The following is a 10,596-nucleotide window of genomic DNA, read 5'->3' on the forward strand; positions in this document are numbered from 1 at the left end:
TGTTCCTCAGTCTAACACCAGTCTTTAAGAAAAAAAGATTAACTGAAAGGTGCTTACAGAAGTGATGTTTATATTTAACACAATTTGTCGACTATATTTCATTGCATCAGAGAATCATGTTTTCATTCTTTGATCAATTACCTCTGAAGAAAAGTATAGACTTATATACCAAGCCTGGTTTTCTATGACAGCACAGTATTTAATAGCTAACCACAGAGTCTGTTCCACATCTACGTGCTCTCTTCCAACTGCATGCATTTTACAACACCAGCCTGAAACCACAGTCCATTCCACATTTATATTGGCATTGTCTTTGTACCTTGACAAATGCTTCCAGGGCACACATATACATGATTAAATGGTTTCAATTAAACATTCTAACAATTACTCTTTATTATATTTTCAGCTAGAATAATTATGTGATTAACTTGACATTTCTCTAGATATTTGTCCATATATAATTAGTAGTTACAGCCATTATTTTCACAGGGATTCAGTTGTGTATGGAAAGCAAAATAAAATGATCTTAATGACTGAATTGGACCCATAAATTAAAATGGATAAGATACATTGTTATTTTCTCAATAAAATATTTAGGTAAAACTATTAAAAGGTAAGACATTTTTAACACTGACTTTTGATTATGTTTATATGATACACCTACAACTTTGAGATTGATACCAAACATGTTGTTGTTATTAGGTTCCCATTGTTAGTAACCTTATGTGAAATAAGCAAATACTCATTGTTCCTTTGTTGTTATCCGTGACAGGTGCCTTTGAGTCTGTTCCAACCCACTACAACCTTCCCCCTACAGAAAGAAACACTGGCTGGTTCTGTCCTAAGCTTGAGCCCATTGTTGCAATCACAGGAGGTGTCAACCCAGCTCCTTGAAGGCCTTCCTCTTTACTGCTGCCCCTCCATTTTACCAAATGTGATGTCCTTTTCTGGGACTTGTCTCTTCTGACAATATGCCCAAAGCTTGTAAAACAAAATCTTGCCTCTAATGAGCTATCTGGTCATATTTCTTCTTAGACAGATCTGTTTCCTTTTACCATTTCCTGGTATTTTCAATAATCTTCCCCAGCACTGCAATTCAAATGCAGCCATTCTGTTCCAGTCTTCTCTGTTCAATGCCCAACTCCGACATGGATAGAGGTGACTGAAAGCAGCCTGGCTTGGGTCCAGCGCACCTTCGTCCTCAAAGTAACATTTTTGCTTTTCTATACTCTGAAGAAGTCTTCTGCAGCAGATTTACCTAATACAAATTGTCTTTTGATCTCTTAACTGCTGCTTCCATGAGCATTAATTGTGGATTCAAGCAAGATTAAATCCTTGACAACTTCAACCTTCTTTCCATTTATAATGATGTTATCTACTGTGTTATTCTAGGTTGACTAGAGAAACAAATTCCTAGACACTCATATGTGTGTAAGAAAGAGCTTTATATCCAAGAGCAATTGAATACTGAGAAAACATCCCAGCCCAGTCCAAATCAAGTCCATAAGTCTGATATTACCTCATATGTCTGATACCAATCTATAAATTCCTCTTCAGACTCATGCAACACATGCAATGACACTTAATGCAGGAAGACCTTAAACCAGTGGGTGGAAAGTCTTTTGGATCCAGTGCCGGTATAGGCATCTCAGCACTGGATTGGGTGTCCACATGGCTCTTTCAGCTCCAGGGCTGTAGTGTAGTTCCACATGTCTTGCCAGCAAGCATGTCTCATGTGGAATGAATCTGTGTCCTGCCTCCAGTGAACTATTTATCTCCTTAGCACCTCCAAGTGAGGTAGCAAGCTGTGACCTGATTGTCAGGCTGAACTCCACCCCTTCACCCTTAAGTCTCAAACTGACAATAGATTATATAACTACCACATCTACCAATCCAGGTGTGGGGATTTGGGGCTTCCTTATATTACTGCATATACTCACATATAAGCTGATCCGAATATCAGCTGAGGCACCTAATTTTACCACAAAAATTGCATAAAAAATGTACTGAAAAACTCAGTTTATACATGAGTATGTACAGTAAATTGTAATCCATAGGGAAGGCTGCAATCCATGATCTTCATCAACAAGTGCTTCATGTCCTCCTCACTTTTAGCAAGCAAGGAAGATCATCTGCATACTACAGGTTAATAATAAGCCTTCTTCCTATCTTGAAGGCACATTTTTCTTGATAAAAGCCAGCTTCTCTGATAATTTTCTTAGTAGACAAAATGAATAAATATAATTCTTTACCATCCTCAGAATCATTGATATATTGGAACCCATTATTGCAGTTGCTGTTTTAATCCATCTTAGCGAGGATCATTCTTTATGACCCTCTATTTCATCAACATGCTATCCTCTTCAGGGACTGGACTCTCCTAACAACATGTCCAAAGTGTGTGAGAGGGGTATAGGCACCTTGATTTTGAGAAGCATTCTGTCTGTACTTGTTTCAATACATACTTGGTCTTCTCTACAAACTATGTTTATTTAATACTTTTTGACAACACGACGATGATAAGCAGCAATTCCTTTTTGCTTTTCCTTATTAATTCTCTAACTTTCACTTACTGGTGAGATGATTAAAAATACTATGGCTTGTGTCAGGTGAATCTTAATCCTTGGAGTGATATATTTGATTTTTTAAAACTTTAAGGGAATTTTTTTGTATGTGAATAAGGCCTCCAAGTCTGTACATCATTAAAGACCCCAAAAGGGATCTTTTGTAGCATATTTGTCCCAGTACTATACATAGTGTGCTTCCTTGCTGTTCCGTTGGGTGTTGATTGTGGATTCAAGTGAAATGAAATGTATGACAACTTCAATCTTTTCTCCAGTGGCCATGTCATGGCTTGTTGGTCCAGTGTGAGAAGTTTTACGTTCTTTAAGTTGAGTTGTAATCCAGATTGAAGGCTACACTCCCTGAATTTCACCAATAAGAATTTCTTTGCTTTTAGAAGGCAAGGTTTTATCATCTCCATATAAGATATATTTTTTAATGAATCTTCCTCTGATGTCAATTCTGCCTTCTTCCTCATAGTCTAATTTATCAGCATATTTGCCCAACATACAGACCAATGATGTTGAAAGGTTATAAGTATGATTCATGTCTTTCCTGGTTTTACTACACGTAGAAGCCCCTGTGTTCACACGGCTGCCTCTTGGTTTTTTACAAGTTCCACATAAACGCAGTCAAGCATTCTGGAAATCTCAATCGTCACAGTATTCTTCATATGGTGTCATGCTGCATAGTGCTGAAGGTCTTTGTGCAGTCAATAAAACATAGGCATGCTTCTCTCGGCTATCCTCTCCTCTTCAACCACATTCTGTCTGACGCGGGCAGCAGTAGCCCTTGGTCCACATCCTCTTCTGAATCAAGTTTGAATTTCTGATAGTTCTCTGTCAATGTAATATTGCAACAATTTTTGAATTATCTTCAGCAAAATTTTGCTCATGTCTGATATTAATGAAATTGTTCAATCATGTTCTCATTGTAGTGGAAAAACAGATAAGAAAAAAAAATAAGTTAACTTTGGAGCTCCGCCTTCAGTACCAGGATGAGAAATTCGAGTCTCTCAATTGGATTTTATCTTCACAGTATCCCTATCAATCACTCAATTCATCATGCTCAGGTTAAAATGCCGTGTTCTTTTGTTTAGCATCAAACTCAGCCATCAAGTCAACGCTGACAGGGTGGAACGGCCCCTGTGGGCTTCTGAGACTGTAACTGTTTGCAGGAGGAGAAAGCCCAGCTTTTCTCTCTAGGAGTGGCGGGTGGTTCTGAGCTGCAGACTTTGCAGATCACAGGCCAACATAGTCCCTCTATGGCATGCAATCTCTTAACATTATCTACAAACAATTGACCGGAGGGCTTCAAAAAGTTTGAGAAGCATTCCAATTTATTTCAATTCCCTATTTTTTCCATGCACTTTTTGAAGCTCCTTTGCAATCAGTAAACATGTTGAATATTATCTTGAGCCTGTGCGATACTAAGCAAACAGAAAATCAAGCTCATTTAGGACTATAAAACTCAAGAGTCCAAAGCTGACTAAGTAATTGAAAAATGTCGGCAATGATATAATAATCAAGTATATATATATAACTACTATCTTGGAGTTATTTATTACTTCCCACACGTAGGGAAGCATGTGCTACACATGCTTCAAACCAATATAAAGCATCAAAAGAGCTCCAACAGAAATTTGTTCTTCTCAAATGACTGAGATAAAAGGCAGCCCTAAAACAATTTTTTTTTTCACACTACCCAGCTTAATTCAGTCAAGCTCACAGTTCCAGCGGGACTAGTGATGAACTGATCCCCCGACCCCCCCACATTGCTCCATGAAAACCAGCACACTTGATCTGATGTGCCCATCTCACTTCGTTGGTGAAGCTAAAAAGAGTTCACGCATCTTCTACTTGGTTGACGTAGGAGGCACTGCCATGCCCTTTGGAGAACGTATTGACAGAATTGAGAAAAGCATTGATCTTTCTTTTCCTGCTCAGTGGAAGAAAGCAGTATTTCACATTTCTGCAATGCAATATCATAGAGGACTAATGCAGAGTTAAACCTCCTCCCGATCAAAAACCAGCAAAATTTAATGAGCCAGTGTGAGAGAAAGTAGGATTCACCTTTATCTTGATTTTTTTGTGCCTATTTTGTGCCAGCACTGTAAGTGGAGGTTCTCTAATAAAACAAACCAAACTCACGTTCATCAAGCCTATTCTGACTCATTCGCTCTTTGGGGGCTGAGTAAAACTACCCCTACGAGTTTTGAAAATAAACATTTACAGGAGCCGCAGGCAGGCAGCTGTTGACCTTGAACATCTAAGCTTTTGATTAGCAGCCCAATACCTAATCCACCACATGAGCAACATTCCTTTGGTGAAGTGCATATTTTTAAGGTATCAGTGGATCCCAAGAATGCTCACAACAGAGCAGTAGTTACCCCTCTGTTATCACTCTTCCTGGGTCAGAAGACACAGTGGGAAACTGACTTACAACCCCCCTTGGAGGCAGCAAGACTCCTCCTTTCACTGGAGAAGTTGCCATTAGAGGTTAGGGTTTGGAAACTTCCATTCTAACAATCCATCCACCCATGCAATGGACTTGGGGCTCCCTTTTTCCAGGACGGTGTCAGTGGATGAAGCAGGAAGCCAAACACATCCGTGCATCCAGGCTGCTCCTGACACCTGAAGGAGGGAAACGCTACTAAAAAGAAAGATTAAATAGGAGACAATTTCATAATAAAACCCCCCAAATACCTATCATACAATGATAAATTACTTGTGACACAAGAAACAGAATAAAACACAACTTGTATGAAAAAAGATAATCAATTGATGACAGCTGAACCGACTCAGGATTATCAGGAAAGTATTTTAAAGCAGTCATCAGAAAATGTTGCTTCAAACAGCAATGAGGAATTCTATTGAAAGAAAAAAAATCCTAGAAAGGAAAAGAAGCAAAATATTTTAAAATTTCCAAGGGCTTCCCAAGTGTTGAGGGCAGCTTCCCTGTTCTATTAATTAAACTTTGGGACATTAAAACAGGCTCGGAAAAATGCCTGGGTAGAAAATATTATTCTATTCCCTTTGTTCCCAGCCTACATTAAAAAAATTCCAAGGGTAAAAGAGAATTAGTAAACATAATAAACAAAATAAAACCCTTCACTATTTTAAAATTTACTGGCATGTAATTTGCGTATAATACAATGTAACAATTTATTCATATTAGGGAGATTTTTGCAATCACCACAATCAATTTTAGACTTTTTTTTCTCATCTCCTTGCTGTGAGGCCCCCATTTCCAGCCAGCTTCCCCTGCCATGTCCCTCTCACTCCAAGGGAGTCCATTTTGACTCATAATGACCCGACTGGACAGTTGAACTGGCCCTGTGGGTTTGGGGGGCTGTACCTGTTCAGACCACCATTTGTCTGCTAGTTTGTCTAATGTGGTGGCTTGTGTGTTGCTGTGATGCTGGAAGCTATGCTACTGTATTTCAAATGCCACCAGGCTTATCCAAAGTGAACAAGTTTCAAAGGAGTTTCCAGACTAAAAACAGACTACAAAGAAGGAATTGGCTGTCTGCTTCAGAGAAAGTGGCCACTATAAATGTTATGCATATAATTAAAACATGGTTAGATACTGAAAGCCTAATGAATGTAAGCAGAACACGGTCAGAATTAGTGCAAGTGGATGGGTCTCTTAGCTTGGAAGGCACTTGAGATGTTACTTAGGAGAGCGAGATTCCCAAAGTAGAGTTGACCAGGGTGACATGAGTGGAGTAAAGCCTGTCAGAGTAAAGCCTTTAGGATCTTCATTTGTTGATGGGAAACAATCAGAAATTAGAAGAAACAATAGCAAAAATCTATTAATAGCCAGAATTGGAGTGTACCAAGAATGAATCTAGGAAAAATGGAAATTATCAAAAAATGAAATGAAACACAAAGCTCAATATCATAGACTTCACTGAGCTGAAATTGATTTGAATCAGAGAACTGTGTGTTTCCCGATGGCAGGAATGAAATAATCAAGAATATGGCTTTGCATTAATTGCCAAAAAGGACGTTTCTTTTTTTATAAATCATTTTATTGGGGGCTTTTACAGCTCTCATAAAAATCCATACATCAATTGTATCAAGCACATTTGTACATATACTGCCATCATAATTTTCAAAACAATTTCTACCTGAACCCTTGGTATCAGGTCTGCTTTTTCCCTCTCTCCCTGCACCCCCTTCACCCAAGTTTCTGTGGTTCATCACTATGGGGGTGGGTGGGTTTAACACGTTGATCCTTGCAATCAGTTCCCTCTTTCTCCCACTTTCTCCCCACCTTTCTCCTACCTACATGGTATTGCTACTCACTTTAATTTTCCTGGAGGGGTTAATTGTCCTGGATTCCATGTGTCAAGAGCTCTTATCTGTACCAGTGTACATGCTCCAGTCCAGCTGGGTTTGTAAGGTAGAACTGGGGTCATGGTAGTGGGGGGAGGAAGCATTAAAGAACTAGAGGAATGTTGTGTGTTTTATCAGTGCTATACTGCACTCTAGCTGACTCATCTCTTCCTTATGATCCTTCTGTGAGTGGATGTCCAATTGTCTACAGATGGGCTTTGGGTCTCCACTCTGACCCCACTCTTTTGCATCAGTATGATTATTTTGGGTCTTCTGATACCTGATCCCATCAACCCCTTGTGATCACACAGGCTTGTATGCTTCTTCCATGTGGGCTTTGCTGCTTCCCTGCTAGATGGCTTCTTGTTTAACTTCAAGCCTTTAAGACCCCAGATGCTTTATCGTTTAATAGCTGGAAACCATCCGCTTTTTTCACCTCATTTGTTGATGGACCCACTTTGTCTTCAGCAATCGTGTCAGGAAGGTGAGCATCACAGAATGCCACATTATTAGAACAAAGTGTTCTTGCATTGAGAGAAGACTTGAGTAGAGGCCCAATAGCCACCTGCTATGTTAATACTTAACATAGGAATACATGCTTTATATTAATATATTTACATAATAAATGCCTATATTTATACCTCTATAAATGTCTTTCCTCTATTTCCTTTTATTTTGCTCCTGTCCCACTATCATGTTCAGCCTTCATTCGGCTCTCAGTGATTCCTCTTGACTACATTGTACTTGATCCAATCCCTCCAGCATTCACACCCTCCTTGCAGTCAGTTTTAGATATCTTGTTTTTCCCTTGTCCCTGAGTTTGTTGACTCCCCCCTCACTTCTCACACCTCTACTCTCCCATATTCTCCAAAAACTGTTGGTCCAGTTGTGTGATCCTTGGGATCGCAAACAATTCTGCCTGATTTATATAGACAGACATTGGGGGGAGGGTGCATTTTAAGATATACCTTTTTTGGGGGGAAATAATTAATTATTTTATTTTAAAACAGTTTTATTGGGACCTAATCCACATATAATATAATCCAATAGTTGAATAATATCAAGAAGAGTGGCATAATAATTACCACACTCAATTTTAGAACACTTTTTCTTTCTTGCACTCACTGTTATTAGCACCTCATTATACCTCATCCTTCCCTGCCATACCCTCAAGAAACTAGTAACCTGGTCACAGTCTATAAATCTACCTTTCCTGGGTTTTGCATATTTAAAAAATTAACAAAAGTGGCAACAACAAAAAGAACTAACAACAATAACAAAGTAAAACAGAAAAATTTGAATGGAAAAGAAGCAGAAAAATTCTAAAACCTAGAAAAAATTTTAAATGGATCAAAGGGGAGACCAAATGATAAGGTGTAAATTTTAGCCTAACTGTATTGGCAATAATCTATTTCTACTGTAATAGGGTGTCTGGTAAAACATTCAATCATATTCATTGATGTAATACAACAATATCTACCAGATCAATCTATGTCATAATAAAGGGAATGGAGGCATTAAAATAGTAAGTATATGGTAATTCCAGGCCACAATTCATCAGGCACTCCCAGGGATAGACATACAACCCAAAGTCCAGCCACCACCACCTCTATACCTTTGGGATGGCAGTCATCTGCTTCTCACTCCAGGGAGTGTCAGTTGACAATTGAAATGAAGACGCATTGCAAGATTTTGGTGATTGGAATGCAAAATTCAGAAACAAAAAGCAACAGTTGTTGGGAAATACTGTCTTGGTGATAGAAATGACACTGGAGACTGCATGATAGAATTTGTCAAAACTAACCACTTGGTTTTGGCAAATAGCTTTTTCAACAACACAGAGGGTGTTGTGAACATTGAGTACACTTGAACATTGTATAAAGTCGACTGAAGGAAGAATCAATGCATTTGACTTATTGTGCTGGTGAAGAATGCTGTGAGTACAATGAACTGCCAAAAAGACAAACAAATCTGTCTTAGAAGTATGGCCAGAGTGCTCCTTAGAGGCAAGATTGCTGACCTTGTTTCAATATATTGGAATGTTTTGTCAGGAGAGACCAGAGTCTGGGGAGCACATCATTCTTGGTAAAGTAGAGCACACTCAAGGCCCAATGATTGGGCTTGATTCCACTCGAGACACAAGGAAAGAGGAGACAGGAGGAGCTTGAGGGTATGGAATGATGGCTAAATGCAACCTCCTTTGCCATGAGACCAGAAGAAATGGTTGGTGTCAGATACCACTACTGGACATTTTAATCAAAGATTTGTTAGAAATTATGATAAAAAAATTAATTGAAGATCAGGATTTCAAATTTTAGATTTTTTTAGACTTCAGATTTGATGGAGTCATAAAGTCTAAATGAACCACTTAAAATATTCCCTTCAGATCATCTTTAAACTTTAAGCCAAAATCACTCTTGAAGTCTTTTGAAACCTTAGCAATAGTTTCACTTAGGCACATCAAAAGACTAGTAGAGTAAAATGAGAGTCCACAGTATGGGGGAAAGAGATCTTTGGTAATGACATAACAGATAAGGAACTAGTTACTAAAAGCTATGGAATTCTGTAACATCTCAATGAGTTAAAAACAAAGAATCTAATTAAAAGGTGGCTAAAGAACATGAATAGATTAGTCACAAAGGATGATACTTGAATTGCTAACACATGAGGAAATGCTCATGATAATTACCCATCTGGGAAATGCCTATCAAAACAACACTGAGCTATCAATTTACACCCACAATGATAGAGCAATTCAATAAAACAGAGAAAAACAAATACTAGAGAGAGTGCAGAGAGATTGGCACTCTTTTACACTGCTGATAAGCTTATAAATATGCACAACCAATGCAGAAAGCAATATGACAAAACCTGAAAATTGGCAATAGAAATACCATAATCCAGCAATGCCTCTGTTGGGCATGCACCCCCCAAAATTAGCCGCAGTCCACAAACAGATGCATGCTCTACCATATTCATTGCAGCAGGGTTCACAATAGCAAGAAGCTGTCTATCAGTAGAAGAAAGTATACATGAACACTGGTACATACAAAACGTGGAATACTATTCAACCTGAAAAAAAAAAATGCAACCATGAAACATTTCATGACATGAAGGGACCTGGAATCCATCATGCTGAATGACTTTAGTCAATCACAAAAGGACAAATATTGTAAGTGCACTACTAGAATGGTAAACACCAAAAGGAATGTAGGCCTCCACTCCTAGGTCCTGTAATCCAACCAGTTCTCCCAAGCAACAAGGTAGAGAGTGTGCCTAGAGTTCAGGAACTATATATCACCCCCTCTTTATGTACATCTTATAAACCGCTTTGACAGCGAAGACCTCACTTCAGTTGGGGTCAGTTTCTCAAGATGGGGGAGAGGGAGAAGACCATTCAGTTGCTGCCCGACAAACATTTGCTGTGGCCACCGCACATCAACAAACACTCACACTAGTGTGATAAGTAAATCTTACTGGAAATTCAAGTCAAGATGAAGGGCAGGTATGTCTCTGAGAAGGTGATTACATTGCTGTGGGTAGGAAAAAGAGGAGGAACAACCTTCAATAGGGAAAAAAACAAACAAACCACTTAACAATACTTATTCAGAACCCTAGGGGAAAAGATGCCTGGTATTATGTTCCTAATTGGACACTTTTGACCAAGTTTTCATGCAGCCCTCAGTGTCCCAGG

General features: G+C 38.8%; 1 pseudogene; it reads left to right on the plus strand.

Moving 5' to 3' along the window:
* The first annotated feature begins 5,494 nt into the window (after positions 1–5,494).
* Positions 5,495–5,616, plus strand: LOC115872078 (annotated as a pseudogene).
* Positions 5,617–10,596: the final 4,980 nt, after the last annotated feature.

The sequence above is a fragment of the Echinops telfairi genome, unplaced genomic scaffold (genome assembly GCF_000313985.2).
Source record: "Echinops telfairi isolate 266 unplaced genomic scaffold, ASM31398v2 ScPeMD7_3;HRSCAF=10, whole genome shotgun sequence".
Taxonomy (NCBI): domain Eukaryota; kingdom Metazoa; phylum Chordata; class Mammalia; order Afrosoricida; family Tenrecidae; genus Echinops; species Echinops telfairi.